We start from the raw sequence: 21,431 nt of genomic DNA, 5'->3' as shown, positions 1-21,431 counted from the left end.
AGCATCCTAATTTAATATTAAAGACTCTAATTCTTCATAACTTTTGGTTAAGTGGGGCAAACAATGGTTTGGGACATTAGAGGATATGGACTTATGAAGCAATGAGATGAAATGAGGGGATAAAAATAGATGGACTTTTATGGGTTAAAGTTAAATGGGTTTACTTTTGAATTGAGAATGGTTCTGTGTTGTTATCAAATGGCAAGAAGTGTCAAAGAAAAAAAAAATTGTCCCAGTTCTTTTATTATTTGCTTCGTTTTGTAACATTGTTCCCATGATGTTATTTTGTTCATGGATATTATATTGATATTGTGTTGGCAAGTGAGATGCCAATCACATAATTATGATATTTGGGTTGATAATAAGGTTATTGGTAATCAAGACACAAAACCAAATTGGTTCATTATATAAGAGGTTATAAGGTCCTTTTGTGAGATGATAAATTTGTTTCATATAATTATAATCACTGAGTTGATAATGAGGCCATTGGCAAGTCACGATACCGAACCAGATTGGAATATAAGATTAATATGTTTCATATAATCACGATATTTGGGTTGATGATAATCCCATTGGCATGTCAAAACACGACACAAAACAAAATTGGAATATAGGATAGGTCATTGAGAAGTCATGACACCAAACCAAATTCGTGTATAGGACTCCATAATGTCCTCTTGTTTGTGGGATAAAATATATGTTTTAATGCAGTGATTTACTCTCTATTTTAACGTAATGATTTACTCTTTGTTTTAACACAATGATTTACTAAAATTTGCAGTGATTTACTATCTATTTTAACGCAGTGATTGACTAAAATATATATAAGTGTATAGACAATTCTCTTTTAAATTTGTACCTATACATACAATATTTTAAGAAGACACTTTTACTCTTTTTTAAGTATAATTTTTAGTAAAGTGTTGAGCTTGTAATCTTAGGATAGTTAGGTAGTTAGCTTTATGCATTCAAGTTTTTAAATTGTATTTTATAATTATGAAATGCGGCCAAATAAATACTTTATTGTAAGAAAGGATTAACATGCCATACATGTTCAAAATGACTAACATGTCATACATGCTTTTTGAAAATTGTGATAGTGAGTTTATATGAATTAGTTTTTATTAGCATAAGGAGAAGCATGAAATAATCTAGGATGGAGGAGAGTTGCATGTGTTAATCAAATTTAATTAAAAAATTGTCTTTTTAGTTACTTTATCATCCAAATTTTATTCATACAGATTCATATTTAAACAATAACCAAAGCCTAATCAATGAAAGTATATAAAAATATTATTGCTATACAACTTAAATAATAGTTATATTATGTTTTAGCGGAAGGAGAGGTGTGAATACCATGGGGGAGATGAAGGTTTTTGCAGGCTTTTGTCACGCGAGTGACCAGACCTATGTCCAAGGAAATCTCGGTGAACACAGCTCTGACATAGTCTCCCTCCATAGAAATTATGCAAACGCCACTGTGGTCTCGCCTGGACTATGCCATGAAACAGAACATGAGATCAATGCATTTTCATGGTCCCTGTTCAGATCCGGAATGCTCCTTCCAACTATGAAACACAGTAATCTCTCCAGATCCATCAACGATCTCTTAGATCGAGACATCCAAATGACCGATCACTCAGATCCATAGGTCTGCACACCCTTTGGCTTTGTTCTCTTTTGGATCATAGTCCCAAATTGTAGGGAAGGGTCTATATGGGTGTTGGAGAGGCAAATCCCCTCTACGGATAGAGGCGATCCCTACTAGCCCAGAGTGGGTCTAGCAACAATCAGTCAATGCTACTATGCAAGTTCCTAATTGCAATTAAAAGGTAGGCGAAGAACACCTACTTGGATTCCAGCGCTGTTGTTTGATGAAGAGATGCCACCTTCACTCCTTCGCTCTGGCGGGTCACGATCCTCCGCGATCTCCGCGAATAGATACCTGCACACACGAAGAGGAAACAAACACAAGCGTGAAATCTAATAAAAGCAACCATACATCAGTTAGAAAGGATGTAATTCAAATTTAACCATTGCAGAGACAAATTAGAATGGAACAATAATAGTAGTCATCTATTATTAATCAAGCAGAGAAGAGTACAACCAAATGTTCTGACGTCGGTATCCTTCTCAGGAGGGGCCAGTCAGCAAGTCTCTTAAGCATTCACCTTTGGAAATGATTCTCCCAAGACAAGAAACTCTCTCTCTCACACAAGCAACACAACACAACCTTCCCTAAGCAATCAAACACTTCCACACTTATCACACCAACTACCTATAGTAGCAGCAATCTGAGCACAATAAGCTCCACACAATCCAAGCTATTCAAAAACTCGCTGCTCATGGTAATGGTGGAGGTTTATATAAGAGAAGGAGTCTCCTTGAATAGTGGAGGGATGAGCTTATCTTCAAGGGAAGTAGTTGCAAAGGGTCGAACAGACATGCCATAGAAGGGAAGCGATACTCACAAAGCCAACAACCAGGTCTGGAGTTATCTGGAAGGCTGGCTGTTGGAACAAATTCGCCCAAACTGGATCAGCGCTGGTGCATAACTGGTCTGGTGCGCTGACGTCACACATACATAATGGAAAGGGCCATGTCAGCGCAGGTAAATACAAACAGAGGCTGCACTGGTCATGAAATTCGATTAGCACGGGAAAGTCGTGTGCTTCCGCGCTGGCAGTGCACGCGGTCTGTCATGAAGCGCCAGTCATCGCGGGTATTTTAGAAACAGACGCGCTGATGAGGAAAACTTTAGGAAAGTGGGTTTTTGGCCAGTTCAGAAGGCATGAACTTGATTATTGTGAACTCCTGACACAGTAGGGTGACTGACAGGGAGACAGTGACAAATTACTGTGTAACAGATGCCCCCTAAAGCATGAAGACCGAGAGAGTGGGAGGGGTGAAATGCTTTACAAAACTCGCCGAACTGGAACACCACCAGGAAGGACCGAATATCTCTGATAATCAAGTACATGCAGTCTAGGCATGGGCGCAGCCATCCGAAAGACATGCGAAAAGGTCTGTGGAATGGACGCAGCCACCCAGCTAAAGAGACCAGAATAATGATAAGGTATGGTCGCAGCCATCCATGAAGACTCAGGTATGGGCGCAGCCATCCGTCAATGAGTCATGTAAAGATCATCCACAAAATCGCAACCTGGACCATAACAGACAGAGATCCAGGGTCTTGCGCTCCGTCCCGACCCGAACAAAGTACAAGTCCAAGCATGTGAATACATGAGCTGAAGTCGAACATGCATGGACATCGTCTGATTACCAGTCAATGATGAGAACTGTTAACAGACGCGAGAGCTACCACCAATGATGACAATGGCCCTCAAGGTACTATAGGTACAATCTGCGGTGTGTGAATAAATGAGCTGGTGTCGAACACCCACAGAATCATCCGATCGGAGGCCAATGATGAAAACCTCGTGTCGAACACGAAGAACCTGCCATTAAGGCATGCAGGCTCTAAGGCACCTGAAGGGAGTCTCTAAGTCACCTTCCTGGATAATGAGCTGAAGTCGACAGGAAGTGACCTTGATCGAAGGTGGGCCATAATGTTTCCCACATCATCGACACGAGACAGAGGTAAAATGATTTGTGTGAGATAGCAGATGAGGTTGTATTATTACAGAGATCAACTTCTCTTGAACACATCGGCGGCACGACAGTGGATTTGGCAGTATTTGACATCAAATGAGCAGAGGGTATGATGACGACGGCAATGAGCAAATGAGAGGTCAAATAGGATAACCCGCACCCACGGAGGTCAGTTGTGAAACAAAATGAGAAATTCCCACCCGACACGAATGCAGACCAGTGCCATGTTCAAGAGAGACATACTGCCGACACGATAATTGCAGTTCCATTTTCCCCACCATTTCTGGCAGGTACCCCGGTTATTTTTGGATGACAAGCTTGACGGGGATAGCATGTGCTTGAAGAGTGTCATTTCGATGATGCCCGATGTCATCAAGTGTTTAACGAGCCTGACAAAGGAAAAACTTGGCGTCTTTTCTTGTTTAGAGAGTCTAAAAAGACAGCGGAAAAGGAAACTCCAGGGGGGTTCTTTTTCGTAAAGTTGTGTCTCTCGAGCCCGAAAAAGTATAAAACAATGCTCGAAAGAATCGCCCGACCATTACGATCGAGGAGTACTTTTCGTAAATAGTGCCTTCGACCCGAAAAAGTAAAAAAGCGGTCGGAAACACATCGTTTTAGAGCCAATAACGAGTGCGAAACGACAAACACCCAACAATCTTTTTAAGTTACACGGTCGAAAAAAGAGCTTAAAACGACCACCTCTCATTCCCTTTAACGAGCCGAAAGGAAGCTCGGCAATCTTTTCTCGATTTATGTCGGAAAAGAGCTCAAAGACGACATTTTTGGGACCAAGTATACGAAAGACTGCTTACGACCACGTCGGTTACCTGAACCTGCACAAGAACACCACCCGCATAAATCCATTCGATATGCATAAAAACATAGTAAAACATGCATAAAGGCATAATTAAGCGTCATTCGAGCCAAATCCACGGTAAAAATACGACCAAAACCCACATTGATAAGAAATTATAGCAAATTAGGAGTTTTTTACCATAAATAGGGGGGTAAAAGTCATTTTTACCATTGTTACCATTTTGGATCGTGAAGAACGTTGAGGAGCTGCAAAGTTGACGGAGCGATTTCCAGCCCGTGTGGACACCATTCATCCGGTAGCTTCTTCCAGGTAGGTTCTCCTCTCCCTACCTTTCATTTTGAGCATTTCTTTGAGCAATTCCATGGTGGAATGTGGCCATTTGGGCAAATTCTTTGAGCGTTGGTGCGCTCTCGGTCAGCGCGGGTTTCCCGCGCGGGACCGCGCTGATCGACTTATTTTTACACGTACCACCTCTTGGGTCAGCGCGGAAAACACGTGTGCTTCCGCGCTGACCCAGGGAAAAAACAAAGGGGCGCCATTTTCAGCGCGGCTGTTTTAAAAACAGTCGCGCTGGTGCGGAAAAATTTGATTTTTAATAAAATGAACGTTCAAACTTCCACAATTAGCACTCTAATGTTTTTTCATGGTCTTGCAGGGCAAAATGTCGTTTGTGTGGCAAGAGAGATCCCATGATGACGAGGATATAGCGGCTTATGCACTTCCCGAATGCTGGAATGCAATGCGGGCATGCGGTTTCCTGAAATTCTTCCTGACTCCGCGCCTGAGGGTGCAACCTGACTTACTGGAGTTCCTAATCAGAGCTTGGAACCCCGTAGATGGGAAATTCAGAATTCGTGGCGAGGATATCGAGTTTGACTCCACGGACATTTAATTTTTGACTGGATTGTCACGCCGGGGTTAGATGCCCATTCTGGAGGGGCAGTGACCCAACGGTGAGACACTGGACCAGTTGATGGCTCGAGTATGCCCAGGAGCCGCGAAAACACGGAGCGGGAAGGTTGGTATCCCGACAGTGCGAGACATGCCTCTTCGCACCATACTCTTCCTAGTGACACGAGCAGCGGGTTCTTTGGCCAATCATGAGGCCTCAAAGAACCAACTACTGCTAGCTTTAGAGTGCCTACAGCCCACCATTTTCAACTGGGCGACAACTGTGACTAACAGCATGAAGAGGCAACTAAACAACTGCCGTCGCGGAGAGACGAAGCAGTTTTCATACGGGTCGCTTCTTCTTCCGCTCATGCTGGAGCGGGTGCCAGCTTTACAGTTACAGACCATGGCTGTGGATCCACCTAGAGGTCCCCGGGAGACGAGGGCCAGCCGATGGGCCCGTGTCATGCCACGTGGAGGTGGAGGCCGCGCAGTATCTTGGGGAGTGTATTTCAGAGAGTGGTTGGACCGCCAGGTTGTCATTGTGGAGGACTGGCCATATGTTGGCATGGACTTCCACAATGATCCTGACATGCCACTGCCCGCAGGCGAGCATTGGGACGACGGAGGTATGATACTTGATCTCTTTTTCAATATTTTTTAATATTTTTTGGATTTTTCATGTACATGTCTTAATAAATGGCACTGTATGCAGATGTGGGACCCGTGAGACCTATTGGCCTAGCCCCGACGGCATGGAGAGAGGGGCAAGGAGCTGGAGCCTTGGCCCTAGTTCCTCCAGGAGTTGATACGTCGGAGACGGTGGCTCGCAACCTTGAGGGTTTGCTGGAGGGAGTGCCAGATTACCAGGGGGTCGAGGAAGTCCCTATAGAGCATCAGATCCACACAGTGGGGGTGGCACCCAGGATGCACCGCCTTTTGAGGCGGGTGGCACGAGCGGCTGTATGCTACAGAGAGCATAACCCAGCACAGTAGTCGCCTAGGTTTATTTCTACTGATGTTTTGAGAGACATAAGTCTCGGATGTACTGAGGACAGTGACTCTACTTTTGACATATACACTTATTTTTGAGCGCCTTAGTGCGCCACACGACACATATATATATATATATACATACCGATTTTTGGATGGATCTTGTTACATGTGATGATGTTTTGTTTATGTTATGCAAATGTTCAGTACAAATGTAATCTTATGTATGAATTGCACAACACATGACCCATATATTTTAATTTTTTTTTTTTTAAATGCAAGCTTAAAAGCACACACGGCACGCATGCAAACTATGCTTGGGAAATATCTTATCTACATATGCTTTACTCTATGGTCTTATTATGCTTTCTATGTTTTCTTGTATGATGTTTATCTATTTCGCAAATGTCTGTCTAACACATGATTTGCCAATGCATCAGTCAACGTGTTTAATCGTCTCGGGATATGTTGATATGTGATATAGTCAAAATTCCTTTCTAACAATCTGACACGTAGATACAACCTTAGGATACGTTGGTCTCTGACGGAATATCGCCCATTGAGTTGATGAACGACAAGCTGGGAGTCCAGGTTTACCATCATTGCACGAATGCCGAGATCAACTGCTTCGGCTAGTAGCTCAATTACGGCACTGTATTCGGCAACATTATTAGTGGTACGACCGAGGCAGACTCCTTGAAGATCTAGCAACTCTCCGTGAGGATCATAGATTGCCCACGCCGCAGAGGACAAATTGCAAGTACTACGGCAGGCGCCATCAGCGAAACCAACATAAGGTGCACTAGACATCTGCACAAGAAGGAGAAAACACAATAAGAGGCAAACACGCCTTCACACCAAAGCAAAATATGAAATCATGCACACAAAACACACTAAACACGCGTATGTACAAACTGAGTGCACGAAGTCATGCATAATATTTCTTCAAATAAAGCCCGTTGCGGGGCTTGTCAAGAGGATTTCCTTCGTAATCAATCAACTCATATGCACCCTTTTGTAAAACTCTCTTCACGATATAGGGACCTAGCCACATGGATTCGAGTTTTCCTGCCCCCAGCTTATCTTTAGCTTGATCATAGAGCAGTACTAGATCTCCCTCAACGAAGGAACGAGGATCAATGTTCTGGTCAAAGTGAGCCTTGACTCTCTTCTTTTGCGCTTCGATAGCCAGAGAAGCTAAACGACGAGTCTCGTCCAACCGTTCTAGGTAAATAAGCCGTTCCTCCACCAGAGTGGTGTTGGGAAGCAACTCGACAGCTAATTTCAACGAAGGAATCTCACACTCGACGGGAAGGGTGGCCTCCAATCCATAAACCAACTGAAACGGAGTGAAACTGGTGGCGTCCTTCACAGAAGTCCGGTAGGCCCACAAGGCTGGGAACAACATCAGATGCCAATTAGACTTGTGCGTATTGACGGTGCGTTGAAGCATAGTGATCAAAACTTTGTTCACGGCCTCGACTTGACCGTTGGATTGTGGATAGTACGGTGTCGAACTATCTTGACGCAAGCCTAGTTGGGTCGTTAGTTCCGTCATCATGTGATTACGGAAGTGCTTTCCGTGATCCGTGACAATAGCCTGAGGGACTCCGAAATGAGTAATGACATAATTAAATAAAAACTGCGCCGCTGTGTAACCGTCTTTGTTCAATGTAGGCATCGCTTTGGCCCACTTGGTGAAATAATCCATGGCAACGATGATGTACCCATGCCCCCCGGACGAACGAGGGTTACAGGACGTATAATCGATGCCCCATTTGGCAAATGGACCTACGGTGACAACAGGATGCAGTGGTGCAGGAGGAGCACGCATTTTCCGGTGGTATACTTGGCATTCATGGCATGCGCGAACGACAAGAATGCAATCTTTGAAGATAGAAGGCCAGAAGTAACCAGCACGGAGAATTTTCTGGGCGGTAGCATATCTGGACATGTGACCACCACAAGCACCAGAGTGGTAGTCATTCAACACCCGCTCAGCTTCCTCGAGAGTCAAACATCGGCGGAGAGCAGAATCAACGCCGAGGCGGTACAGGGTATCGGCCAAAATGCGATAGGGTTGAGATTGGTGACGAATTCGCCGTCGAGCATCTTTCGATACATTTGGACGGAAGGAAGACGTCTGCAAATATATGATAATGTCTCCGTACCACGGGTCGAGGGTGCTGATGAGAAACAATGTTTCATCCGGGATATGCTCCTCCGGTCGAGATGGTGCAGAATGAGATGGTAAGGAACAGAGCAGTTCAGCAAAGACCAGAGATTTCTTAGACTTGGCCACAGTAAATTCCAAGTCAAACTCTTGGAGGATCACAATCCACTTCGAGTATTTGCCCCCCAGCAGTTGACGCGACAAAATGTAGGTCATGGGGTTGCAGTCAGAGATCACGGTCGTTATGCGCAACAGGATATAATGTCGGAATCGTTGGACGGCGCATATAGCTGCCAATGGCAACTTCTCGACATATGCGTAGCGAGTTTCCGTATCTAGAAGGTTGCGACTAAGATAATAGATAACGTGCTCGGTGCCGGCATCATCATCTTGCACTAGAACCATGCCAATGGTGGTGTCAGCAGCAGCTAGATAGAGAGTGTAATCACGGTGGTAGTTCGGAGGTCTTAAGAGCGGAGCTGAGACAAGAAGGTCTTTAAGGCGCTCGAAAGATTCCTGGGCGATAGCATCCCAACGAAAGGGTATGTCTCGCTTTAATAACCGTGTGAAACCCTTAGCCACCTCGGCATAATTCGGAATGAATCGTCTGAGAAAATTAGCTTTACCTTGCAAGCTCTGCAATTGCTGCAAAGAGGCAGGGGGAGGAAGATTCAAAATGGCCTCGACTTTGAGGGGATCCAGATGGATGCCTTCTCAGGAGACGATGAACCCGAGTAGTCAGCCAGATTCTACGCAGAAGACACACTTATGCGGATTGAGTCGAATACGGTAGTGTCGACAGCGGAGAAAAATTTCGCGTAGATGAGATGGATGGTCTTGACGCTTAGCTGAATGAGCTGGGAGGTCATCCAGGTAAGGCTGTACGATGTGTTGAATATCATGAAAAGCATATGACATCGCACGCTGGAAAGTGGCACCGACATTTTTGAGACCGAAAGGAAGCTTCTTATAAGCGAAGGTGCCCCAAGGACAAATGAAAGCTGTCTTATGCTGGTCGGCAGGGGCTATGTTGATCTGGTTATAGCCAGAGAAGCCGTCCATAAACGAATAAATCTCACTTCCTGCGCAGTCATCAATAAGCTGATCAATGAAAGGCGTAGGAAAGTTATCTTTTGGACAGGCACGATTGATATCGCGGTAGTCAACACAGACCGGGATAGTGCCCTTCTTTTTATTCACAGGGACTATATTGGACACCCACTCCGTGAGGGGGATGGCATAAATGAAACCAGCTCGAAGAAGCTTTTCAACTTCGGCCTTGGTGGCTGCAGCCTTTCGAGGGTGCACTAGACGTAAGCGCTGACGAACAGGCTTAGCATCTGGATAAGTAGGTATTTCGTACACCACAATACTAGGGTCGATGCCGAGCATTTCCTCGTAAGACCATGCAAAGACATCACGGAATTCACGAAATAAAGCAGTATAGAGTTGAACTTCCTCAGGAGTGCACGTAACTCCAATGAAAATATTCTCGACTATCCCTGGTTTGACAGAGATGTCGATAGGCTGGGTTTGCGTGATGTTACCCATATTGCCCTCCGAAGACACTTGATATAGCTGAACAGGTGTTTGGAGGGGCGGAGATGGGACACATGAAGCAAACCGCTCGAGACATGCGACCATTTCCGAATGTGGAGGGAGAAACGAAGAGCGATGGTGGTGATCTAACCAAGGGAGCTCTTCGAGAGACATAGTCTCTAGGATGGCCTCATCGGAGGGAAATGTTTCCTTCAGGGGATCCGAAGTGGCCTCATCTCCCAGCCAAGGGAAATGATCATATGAATCGGGAACACTGCTTAGAAGAGCAGGTTCAGGAGGGGGAGCCGATGTAGCGACAATCTCGATGTAGTTGAGCTCGGTAGGACTCAACGGCATCATATCACCCCAGGAGTCTTCCTGATTCAAGGGAGGAAGAACCCATGGATCAGAACATACTGAAATCATGTTAACAGGGGCGAGATTCGGAGGTGGGAGGGGAAAGACTCCCATTAAGGAGGGATCTTTGAACAGTCCGGCACCCACACTCACTAATGACTTGGAGGTATGCTCCACGAACGGCACATTACCTTCAGAAGAAGAAGCAAAAAAGGACAGCTGGTCCACCGTGACGATTCTCCCTTGATGAGGGAAGCGAACGACACGGAACAAGGAGGAAGCCACGGCTTGCATGGCGTATGTCCAGCTTCGTCCAAGGAGGAGGTTGTAAGTGAGATTAGCGTCAACAACTTCAACCTCTACCTCTACGGTTTTCCCTTCTAAAGAGATAGGCAATCGCGGGAGGATACCATATGGACGAGATTCTCTTCCATCGAAAGCTTCCAGGGTCGTAGGAGACTGGCTCAGAGCAGGAGAACCAATAGCCTTCCAGCAAGCAACAGACATGATGCAGGTCGAGGCACCCTCATCAATGACTGTACGATGAATCGTTTTGCCATTGATGAGGACCTGTATAAGGAAAGCCACTTGGTGAGGCAGTCTCTGTGTGAAACCCTCGAGATCAAAAGAAATTAAATCCGAATCTGCCGGGTCAATGCCACCAATGGCTGATAGCAAGGACTTCCTCTGGGAGGGGCAGCTCTGGAGGACTTCTAACGTGGACATAGCAGATGGAGCCTGAGCTAAGTCCTCGACAATGTTGTAGTGCTGGGAAGCACGAGCATTGGGGTTATAAGATGACTTCCTGAGTACACCTTTGGGAGGGGGTCGGGGGATCATCTTAGTGCTGGGCCGTTCGATGTGAAGGGGACTAGAACTGGACGGAGGAGCGCTAGAGGGAACCTCCGGCTCTTTCCCGGCTTGAGATGGATAATCTTTCGCTCGAGTTGAAACATGGATGGGAATCGTTCCAGCCATGAACACTTGAGAACCGAACGAGGAAGAGGATTGAGAAGGATCTGCCACCATTTGGGTCTGCTGGGAAGGGAAAGGCTCTTTTAGCATAGCAGGAGGACCCGGAGCACCTTTCAAAAGTCGACTAACTTCGGACCGCCTTGGGCAATCCTTGGTATAGTGATCCTCATCGCAGATGAGACAAGGATACTTAGGTTTTCACTTAGCTCCTTCCTCGGAGGGAGGCTTAGGGGGATCCTGCTTGGGCTGTCCAGATTTATCTTTAGCTTTCCCTTTCTTTTTCCCTTTTGAGGATTTGTCCGCCGCGGTGGACTGAACGGCGTTTACCTCGGAGGTACTCCCAGAAATTGATTGGCCCTAAGAAGCATTTTCGTTATAGGTGTTCTGTTTCTGCTTCCCAGGGTTCGCGGCCGATTTCTTTGATGACGAATTCACAGAACCAATGACTCCATCAACAGAAGGTTTTGGTGGAGCCTTGGGCTGTCCAGGCCTCGGGGCATCTGGAAAATACTCATACAAAGTACCCGACTGAGAGTACACTAAGGCGAGATACTGAGCTCGCGCGATTGCTTGCTCTTCAGTTACACACGCTCCCATTGCGATGTCTTTTGCAATCTTAGGGACAAAGGAAGTCATGAACCAATCAGTCAAGAGTTGATCAGGAATCCAAAATTTGATCAAGCGACGACGCCTTCTCCATTCATGTATATGATCAGAGATGTGCGTCGCCGTATCCTGTTTGAGAGACGTGAGGAGATGTGTCCCAGTCTCGTACCGAATGGGTAACTGAAAATGAGTCAAGAAGGCCATAGCCAACGAGTTGAAATCTTGAGACATGCCGCGATTCAGCTCGATGTACCACTTAGCGGCTGAACCAGTGAGAGTTCTCTGAAAGAGGCGGAGCCAGATAGAATCATCAAGCCATGAGTTCGATGAACACCAAAGGTGATAAGTCATTACATGGGCCTGAGGGTCTTCACCAGCTTTGCCGTCGAACTTTGGACAATCACCTGGTATTTTGGTTGGAACCAGTGGCCAATATGGATTATGCAAAATAGGATCATTTGTTAACTTGGATACGTCAGGCAGTTCCAACGTCGCTAAGAACGGTAACTGAGGGTTAAAGGACATTTGTGGCTGCGGATTCGAGGCAACATTAGGGTTCCAACCAGGTGGTGGTTACCCCCATGGGCTCTGTCCAGATGGACCCGGCCCGAAAGGGCCTGGTGCATAGGGACCTTGCCCATAGGAGTTCTGTCCATACGGATTCTGGCCATATGCGGACAGTTGTCCCTGTGTCTGCCCCCCAGCTCCCCATGTATTAGCAACTTGCCCTACAGGTGCGGCATACTGATAATTTTGGTAAGGAGTGACCTGTGGCTGTTGATAATTTTGATAATGAGCAAACTGAGCTTGCCCCTGGGGTTGCTGGTAGCCATACGACTGCTGGGCCCCATACTGGGCCTAATAAGGAGGCTGCATCTGTTAAGAAGGTTGAGGTTGTGGCCCACCTTGCGTTTGATAACCCATTTGAGTTTGAGGCCCAGAGTAATGCCCTTGAACCGGCTGGGCTTGGATCATCTGGCCCGAAGGTTGACTTGGTTGGATCTGGGATGGACCTGGCTGGCCAGCAGGATGAACATGCTGGGTGCCAGGTTGTCCATGGACCACCAAGGGTTGTCCTTGTGGAACGGATGACTGAGTTGGCTGAACAACTGGTTGGCCCTGAGGTTGGCCAGCTTGTCCAAATGGATGATTAGGGCGGACAGTGGGTTGACCTTGCTGCATAGAAGGTTGGCCCGTCTGCCCCCCAGGGTGCACAGACTGAGCAGAGGGTTGGCTTTTCTATATAGCAGGCTGCCCCCCTTGGTGCATAGGCTGAGCAGTGGGTTGGCCTTGCTGTATAGCAGGCTGCCCCCCTTGCCCAGAAGGATGCATGGATTGAGCAGTGGGTTGACCCTGCTGAACGTAGGGTTGCCCACCTTGCCCAGAAAGATGACCAGACTGGGCAGTAGATTGGCCCTGCTGTAAGTAGGGTTGCCCCCCTGCCCAAGAGGATATCCCTACTGGACTGCTGGTTGACTTTGAGGAGTATAAACTTTCCCAGCTTGTCCAGATGGGTACCCCTGCTGGAAACCGGGTTGGCCTTGTTGAATATAAGGTTGCCCTGGTTGTCCAGTTGGGTAACCTTGCTGGGTACCAGGTTGCCCTGGATATCCAGAAGGTTGACTCTGATATGAAAACGACGGACCCCCAACGGCCGAGGGTTGTCCCGGGTAGGGTTGTCCCTGCGGGCCCCCAGATTGTCCTGGGTAAGGCGGGCCATAAAGTGGTTGCCCTTGAGGGGTTTGCACATAAGGCGGTTGGCCTTGATTGGGTGGTCCTTGGGGCTGTCTAGGAGGATTCCGGCGCCCTCGGAAAGTATGAGTAACGGGATCATATGTAACGTCCAACGGTGCCGAGTTCTCAACGAAAGGTTGACGAGGCAGGGATGAAACATTCTCGAGGTACTGACCGTTAGCATCATAATAAAAGAGTGGACCTTGGTAATCTGGGTCCACAATGGGCTGCCCATGAGCATCATACGGCCCCGCTCCTGGAACACCACCAGAAGAGGGTTGAGCACTTTGTGCAGGATCGATGACTCCAGACGAAACCCCTGGCTGGCCCTGACTGTAAGAGGGACCAGCCCCAGGGTTTGTAGATGAGGATGTTGTCACAGCACTGACGACCGGAGTCGAGCGCGCTACACAAACGGTTGGATTGGTAGGAACTGAGGTAACAAGCGTATTAAGCCCTGAGGTAACAGGCGTATTAAGAGGTCGCGAAATAAAGGGCCCCGTGGTGGCAATAAGACTAGGATCCCATATAGTCGTAGAAGTAGTTCTAGCAGCTATCCTATCCCTCACTGAATGATATCGTGGAGGGAGTGGGGAGGTAGCCGGGATCGGAGTTTCAATATCTGTCACCATGGGTGTCTCACCTGTGCTGGAAGATGTCTCATCCATGGGGGAAGTAGACATCGGAGACGACATATCGAAAGGAGTACGAGGGGTATAGTCGCTGTCAGGCTCCCAGATAGGATTCCAATCTTCTATGTAATCTTCGTCGCCCGGGGCACGTACGTTGATAGGCTGGATACTCGGAACAATGGGAAGAGTATCGCTTACAACTGGTCCCTCTGGAGCAACAGAGGATGGAGAACCTTGATCACTCGGACCGGGAGTTGACGGGTCAGCCAGGATGACAAGACCCCTTAGAAAAACTAAAGAAAACTAACGATGAAGACCCTACTCAAGCTAACGCACACAAGATCTAACCAGGTGATGTTATCGTGGCCGAATAAATTTTAAGACACAAGAACCAAACTTGACCTTTTCATGCTTCAAGAGTCGAGAAAAGGACGAAAAGATGACTCCAGTCTCCTTCGAATGTTTAATGAGCATGAAGTGACAAGACGCTCACAGGCACCTTTTCATTTAGGGAGTCCGAAAAGGATCAAAAGTGACTGCTCTGGAGACTCTAGGTAAAGGGTTTACCAAGCGACCCGTAAAACGGCTTATACACCTTAGCAATCGTATGAGAGCCAAGGACTTTCCGTACTGCAGTCATTCTTCCTGAATGTTGTGTTCGGTGCGTTACGGTTCACAAGGCGGCAGACTCGGCTTCCTATGGATAAAGGATAAAAGCCTAGTGGGGTCTCCCTATATACGCGACGGTACGTGGGAGCGCAGTCCGTGTTAGACCACTATCGAGTCACAGAAGGAGGAATCACCCAACCGTAATGTGAAACAATAGTGACTATGTTTAAAGACGCCGGAACAAGTCTCTAACCTAGACCTCTAGATATTTGCGTTTAGTTCCAATGTGTTTTTAGGTTAATTCAGTTCATTTTATGGTTGATCTTGAAATTAAGTTTCGATTTCAGGCCCTATTGTATGGTCTCTCACAATTTCCTAGATGCAAGCTATATGCCAAAGAACATCATTTCGTTCGATGAATTCTAACTATGAGAAGGTTAAGAGCCTTCAATCAAACAAAACGAAAACAAGCAATCAAACAATCTAATGCAGCTAATGACAAAGAAATGAGACTTTTCTTTTGATAATGCAAATCAACAAAAATGCTCTTTCTTTCGATTAACTATTAAATGCAAAAGATTTTAGTTCGATTCTCTTTTCAATGGCATAATGCACTTACAATGAATTTTGAGAGACAGCAACACCGAGAAAAGAAAACAAAAATCACTCAATGGAACACACAACAAGCATGAAAAGAGCTGGTTGAACCCAAGCAATTGTAATCTATGTCTGGGTGGCGAAGAGTAGCCAAAACAACCGAAGGGCTGGTTCGAGAACAGTCACCTAAACAACCAAGAAAAGAAAGCAAAAAGAAAGGTTTACGCAGTAGCAAAGGCAAGCAGCAACGAACTTTTGCGAACAAGCGAACAAAACAAGGTTGGTCCAGTAAAAACTGGATGATGGCACTAGGTCACGGGGCGCAAAATGAGATTCGTTCGACAAGGCTTTGCAAGCAAGTGTGCAACAGTTCAAACAATGAATATCAAGTCACAAACCAAGTGGAAAGAGCTGGAGATGGCCAAACCAACAGGTTTAGGAGGTAAAACTGAGACAATTTCAATTTTACAGGATCAGCGTGGGTAGCCTTCAGCAACTGTGCACTGAAACTAGGTCACACGTAGCAACTTGGCGCTGTCAGCGCGGAAGGACACGGATTAAGCGCGCTGGTTCGATTTCAGAACCGTCGCGATTGTTTTACGTACAAGCACGATGACAACAGGTTTGAAGAAACAGCTAAGCGCTGTCATCGTAATTGTTTTGAAATAAACCGCACTGAGTTTAAAAAAGAGGCAAAAACAAGCCAAGAACTCCCAACCCAGGGCCAGAAATCTTTAAACAATTCATACACCTCCCAGATTGACCCAGGAAGCCTAAAAACAGAGAACTAATCCCCAAACTCGGAAAGAGAGAACAATCAAATTCAAACACAAGAATGGACAGAAGAGACAAAAGGCTGAGCTCCCCAGCGGAGTCGCCAAATTGTTGGAGAGGCAAATCCCCTCTACGGATAGAGGCGATCCCTACTAGCCCAGAGTGGGTCTAGCAACAATCAGTCAATGCTACTATGCAAGTCCCTAATTGCAATTAAAAGGTAGGCGAAGAACACCTACTTGGATTCCAGTGCTGTTGTTTGATGAAGAGATGCCACCTTCACTCCTTCGCTCTGGCGGGTCACGATCCTCCGCGATCTCCGCGAATAGATACCTGCACACATGAAGAGGAAACAAACACAAGCGTGAAATCTAATAAAAGCAACCATACATCAGTCAGAAAGGATGTAATTCACATTTAACCATTGCAGAGACAAATGAGAATGGAACAATAATAGTAGTCATCTATTATTAATCAAGCAGAGAAGAGTACAACGAAATGTTCTGACGTCGGTATCCTTCTCAGGAGGGGCCAGTCAGCAAGTCTCTTAAGCATTCACCTTTGGAAATGATTCTCCCAAGACAAGAAACTCTCGCTCTCACACAAGCAACACAACACAACCTTCCCTAAGCAATCAAACACTTCCACACTTATCACACCAACTACCTATAGTAGCAGCAATCTGAGCACAATAAGCTCCACACAATCCAAGCTATTCAAAAACTAGCTGCTCATGGTAATGGTGGAGGTTTATATAGGAGAAGGAGTCTCCTTGAATAGTGGAGGGATGAGCTTACCTTCAAGGGAAGTAGTTGCAAGGGGTCGAACAGACATGCCATAGAAGGGAGGCGATACTCACAAAGCCAACAACCAGGTCTGGAGTTATCTGGAAGGCTGGCTGTTGGAACAAATTCGCCCAAACTGGATCAGCGCGGGTGCATAAATGGTCTGGCGCGCTGACGTCGCACATACATAATGGAAAGGGCCATGTCAGCGCATGTAAATATAAACAGAGGCTGCGCTGGTCATGAAATTCGATCAGTGCGGGAAAGTCGTGTGCTTCCGCGCTGGCAGCACACGCGGTCTGTTATGAACCACCAGTCATCGCGGGTATTTTAGAAACAGACGCGCTGATGAGGAAAACTTTAGGAAAGTGGGTTTTTGGCCAGTTCAGAAGGCATGAACTTGATTATTGTGAACTCCTGACATAGTAGGGTGACTGACAGGGAGACAGTGACAAATTACTGTGTAACAATGGGCAATGCTGCCAAGAACTATGAAAGCCAAAATCCATTTGTCATCTCTACCAGATGAAATACAAAAACGATCGCTGCATCCGAGCCAAGAATCTAGAAATAAGGTTTTCCCTATGGAAAAATGCATATCTAGTCCTCCAAGGAATATCAAGCTTGATGTATCACTTACTTTCAAAGATCTTGGTTTCTCAGTAGAAGTTCAGCACATGCATTGAACATATCTAGATTGTGAATCGAGGAAATGCATCCTTGGCCCAAATCTGGCATATCAAGCAATAGATCGGGCTCCACTTTTGCCAGATCTATCAGATTTAGAATCTTTGGAAGCATATCGACCCCTCTCTCGGAAATATCCACTCACAGATCTGGATCTGCTCCAAACTTTATGAAAACGCCACAAGGAAGGATTGTCTGTAAGGAGATCTAGAAGGTTAATCTAGATTTGGTTTTCCTGCAACGAGTTAGCATAGATTGGGTGATTCCTGCACTAAATCTCATTAGAAATCCCTAAAATACGATCGCACTGCAATTTGGGCCCCCAGAATCAGAATTTCATTTTGACATCAATCTGGACCTTGAATCTCTCCATCAGGTAGAACCAATCCACTTTCAAATTTCATTAAAAACCCCTACCAAGAAGTCTTCGTTAGTTTGGGTGGATGCTACAGACATGGTGATGCACTAGAAACAAATCATCATGAACAAGTTTGTTTATCATGTGCCTCTTCAACACCTGATCTATGGGAGAAAATGTATGCTAGATAATCGGTTTCTGTACGATTACAACATCATATCAGTGTCCTCTTTACCCTTAATTTGTGCCTTGAGAGGTGGAGTTGCGCTTCTAGAAAAAACAAAAGGTGTTGGAGGAGGCTCTTGAAGCAATGTAGCGAAAGGCACATAATCAAAACAGGAACACATAAATTGAGGACTCTCCTACAAGAAGATTCTACAAGGAAAAAATGTTGCTACAACACCTCTAGATCAAGCATGCACCGCTCCCAGCCCTTACATAGTGGAGAAACTAAATTACATTCCAAAAATGAACATAGACCCTCCAACAATAGATGATCATTGTTCTACATATGAATCAAAAGCCATTATATGCCAATTTAACAGTTTTCTGTCCAAAACCAATGGAGCTCTTTCATTGGATTTTCTCAAACTGGAAATTACACTGTGAAATACATCTCTACTCCAAAGGTTTTTTCATTATAAAATTCCCATAATTGGCGGAAAGAGACTATATTCTTCATGAAGCATTGTGGTTTTGGGGATTGGTGGGCCTCTTCGTTAGCCCATGGTTTCCATAATTTGATGCAAATACCATGATAGTATCCAGAATGTCGGTATGGGTTAGGTTGCACAATCTCGCTCTATATTTATAGCACAATCAAGTCCTAGAAGGTATTGGGAATATCATAGGGTGATACATCAAAACAAATACACAAATATTGGAGGAAAGAATCTATAATTTCGCACGAATTTGTGTGGAAGTAGATCTCGGCAAAGGCCTACTGGATTGCATACAAATGATTCAAAACCAACGGAATTGGACACAACTCCTAGATTATGAGAATACATCTTTCAGATGTAGAATTTGCCGGAAAATAGGACACCTACAAAACACATGTCCTGAAGCCAAGAAATACACCCGAAGAAACAAGAAGGTTGGAAAAAAAAATAAAGGATGGAAATCCCCCCAAATGAGCTTGATGAGAAAGAGGATGAAGCAAGGGGCGGAAGCCATTCCTAATGAGAATAACTAGACATCAAATGAATCAGAAGCACAGGGGAAAGCCATAGAAGATCTGTTTGAATTACAGAACACCCTGGTTCAGCCAACAAAGATACTAGAATTAAAGGATACCAGTGGAAATAAACGTCTACATGTGGGTTTTAACCACGTACAGAAATAACCTATATATGAATTCTAAAAATAGAAAATAAACAATGGCGAGAGCATAACACATAAAACAGATATACATAGATATTTTCCCCTAGATCGCAAAATTGGGGCTACCAGATTGATTTTTTATTATGTTCCTTTCAATGTTACAATACATATATATACATTTTGATGCATCCATAAACCCCAATCCATTAACCCTAGATTAGAACATAACCATAGTTCCCTTGACCGGATCTATAAAATACCATGGACCGAAAACCATCGCACCAAAAACCATGTGTGAAATCCATGCAAAAACTCATAGGTAGGTACACCACCTAATATAGGGTCCAAAAAAAAAATTCCCAAGGTGCTATCCTGGACCCGTAGAGTGGGGCTACCACCCCCCTCAAACCCCCCAGTTTAACTGCAGTGTCTAGTCGTGGAAAGAATATAACACAACCCAACATTCTCCCACTTTTTATTTTCTTTCCATGGGAGAGCTTAGTCTTTGATCCACCCCTATAATGGCCATTGTTTCTCTACACCAAGAGAACTTCTCAAAGCTCATAGATTTTGTCAATGCATCTGCAGTATTCTTCAAAGTGTCCACCTTTACCAGCAACACCTTTTGGTCTTCTACCATATCCCTCACAAAGTGATATTGAACATCAATGTGCTTTGTCTTTGAATGATAAGCAGGGTTATTTGCCAAGAAAATTGCACTTTGGCTAACACAATCTATCTGTATAGCTCATTGTACTAACTCCATACTTGAACACAATCGCTGCAACCAAACTACTTCCTTGCTTGCATGAGTGGAAGCCATGTATTATGCCTCTGTAGTTGGAAATGCCACTACATATTGTCTCTTACTCATCCAATTGACTGCACCTCCAAATGGGTTAAACACATACCCACTTGTAGATCGTCTGGTCCAGATCTCCAACCTAGTAAGCATCAACAAAGTCGTGAATGTCCAAAACTCTGTCCAATCCTCATTTTCCTTCATAGAGCAAACCATAATCACTAGTGCCACGCAAATACTTGAAATGTAGGTTTTAACCTCATACAGAAATTACCTACATATGAATTCTAAAAACAAAAAATAAATAGTGGCAAGAGAATAACACATAAAACAAATATACACAGATATTTTCTCTTGGATCCCAAAACAGAGACTACCAAATTGATTTTTCATTATGTTCCTTTCAATGTTACAATACATATATATACATTCTGAAGCAATTGTAAACCCCAATCCATTAACCCTAGATTAGAACATATATATAGTTCCCTTGGCTAGATCTACAAAATACCATGGACCGAAAACCATCGCACCCAAAACCATGTACGAAATCCATGCATAAAACCATAGGTGGGTCTGCCCACTTAATATACGGTTCAACAAAAAATTTCTTGGGGCGCTGCCTCAAAACCCCGTAGAGGGGGGCTACCGCCCCCCCTTATGACCCCCCCACTATGCCCGGCAAAAGAAAGGGGGGCTCCACCCCCGCTCTAACCCCCCAGTTTAACTACTGGGGCTAGTTGTGGAAAGAATATAATACAACACAACACTACATACATCAGACAACTCAAATTTAGACAAGGAGATTGCAAAACTAGAAGTAGGAAATAAGCTTGCTCTTGTCTCTTCCACGCCATCTCAAGGTGAATGGTGCAAGGTTGAGAAAAATAAATGGAGAAAAGCCTAACTTTTCTCTCCATATGTATTTTAGTAGTTGTTTTGTATGAACTTATGATCATCAATCATTGACTAGATGATGGAATGCTTTTAAGCATCTGCAACATGTAATGTTGTTTTAATTAATAAAATTACGATTTTTACCTGGGGAAAAAACTTAAATAATAATTATAAATTATGTTAATTATATAATTATTATAATAATAAAAAACTTGGTAAAGGTTGGGTAAAAGAATTTAGAAGAATAATATTTAAATAATTTTTTTAAAA

The sequence above is a fragment of the Pinus tabuliformis genome, chromosome J (genome assembly GCF_031772625.1).
Source record: "Pinus tabuliformis cultivar Carrire ecotype Pingquan chromosome J, CPIR1, whole genome shotgun sequence".
NCBI classification, from domain to species: Eukaryota; Viridiplantae; Streptophyta; class Pinopsida; order Pinales; family Pinaceae; genus Pinus; species Pinus tabuliformis.
The sequence above is the reverse complement of the archived record's forward strand: the minus strand, read 5'-3'. Positions refer to the sequence as shown.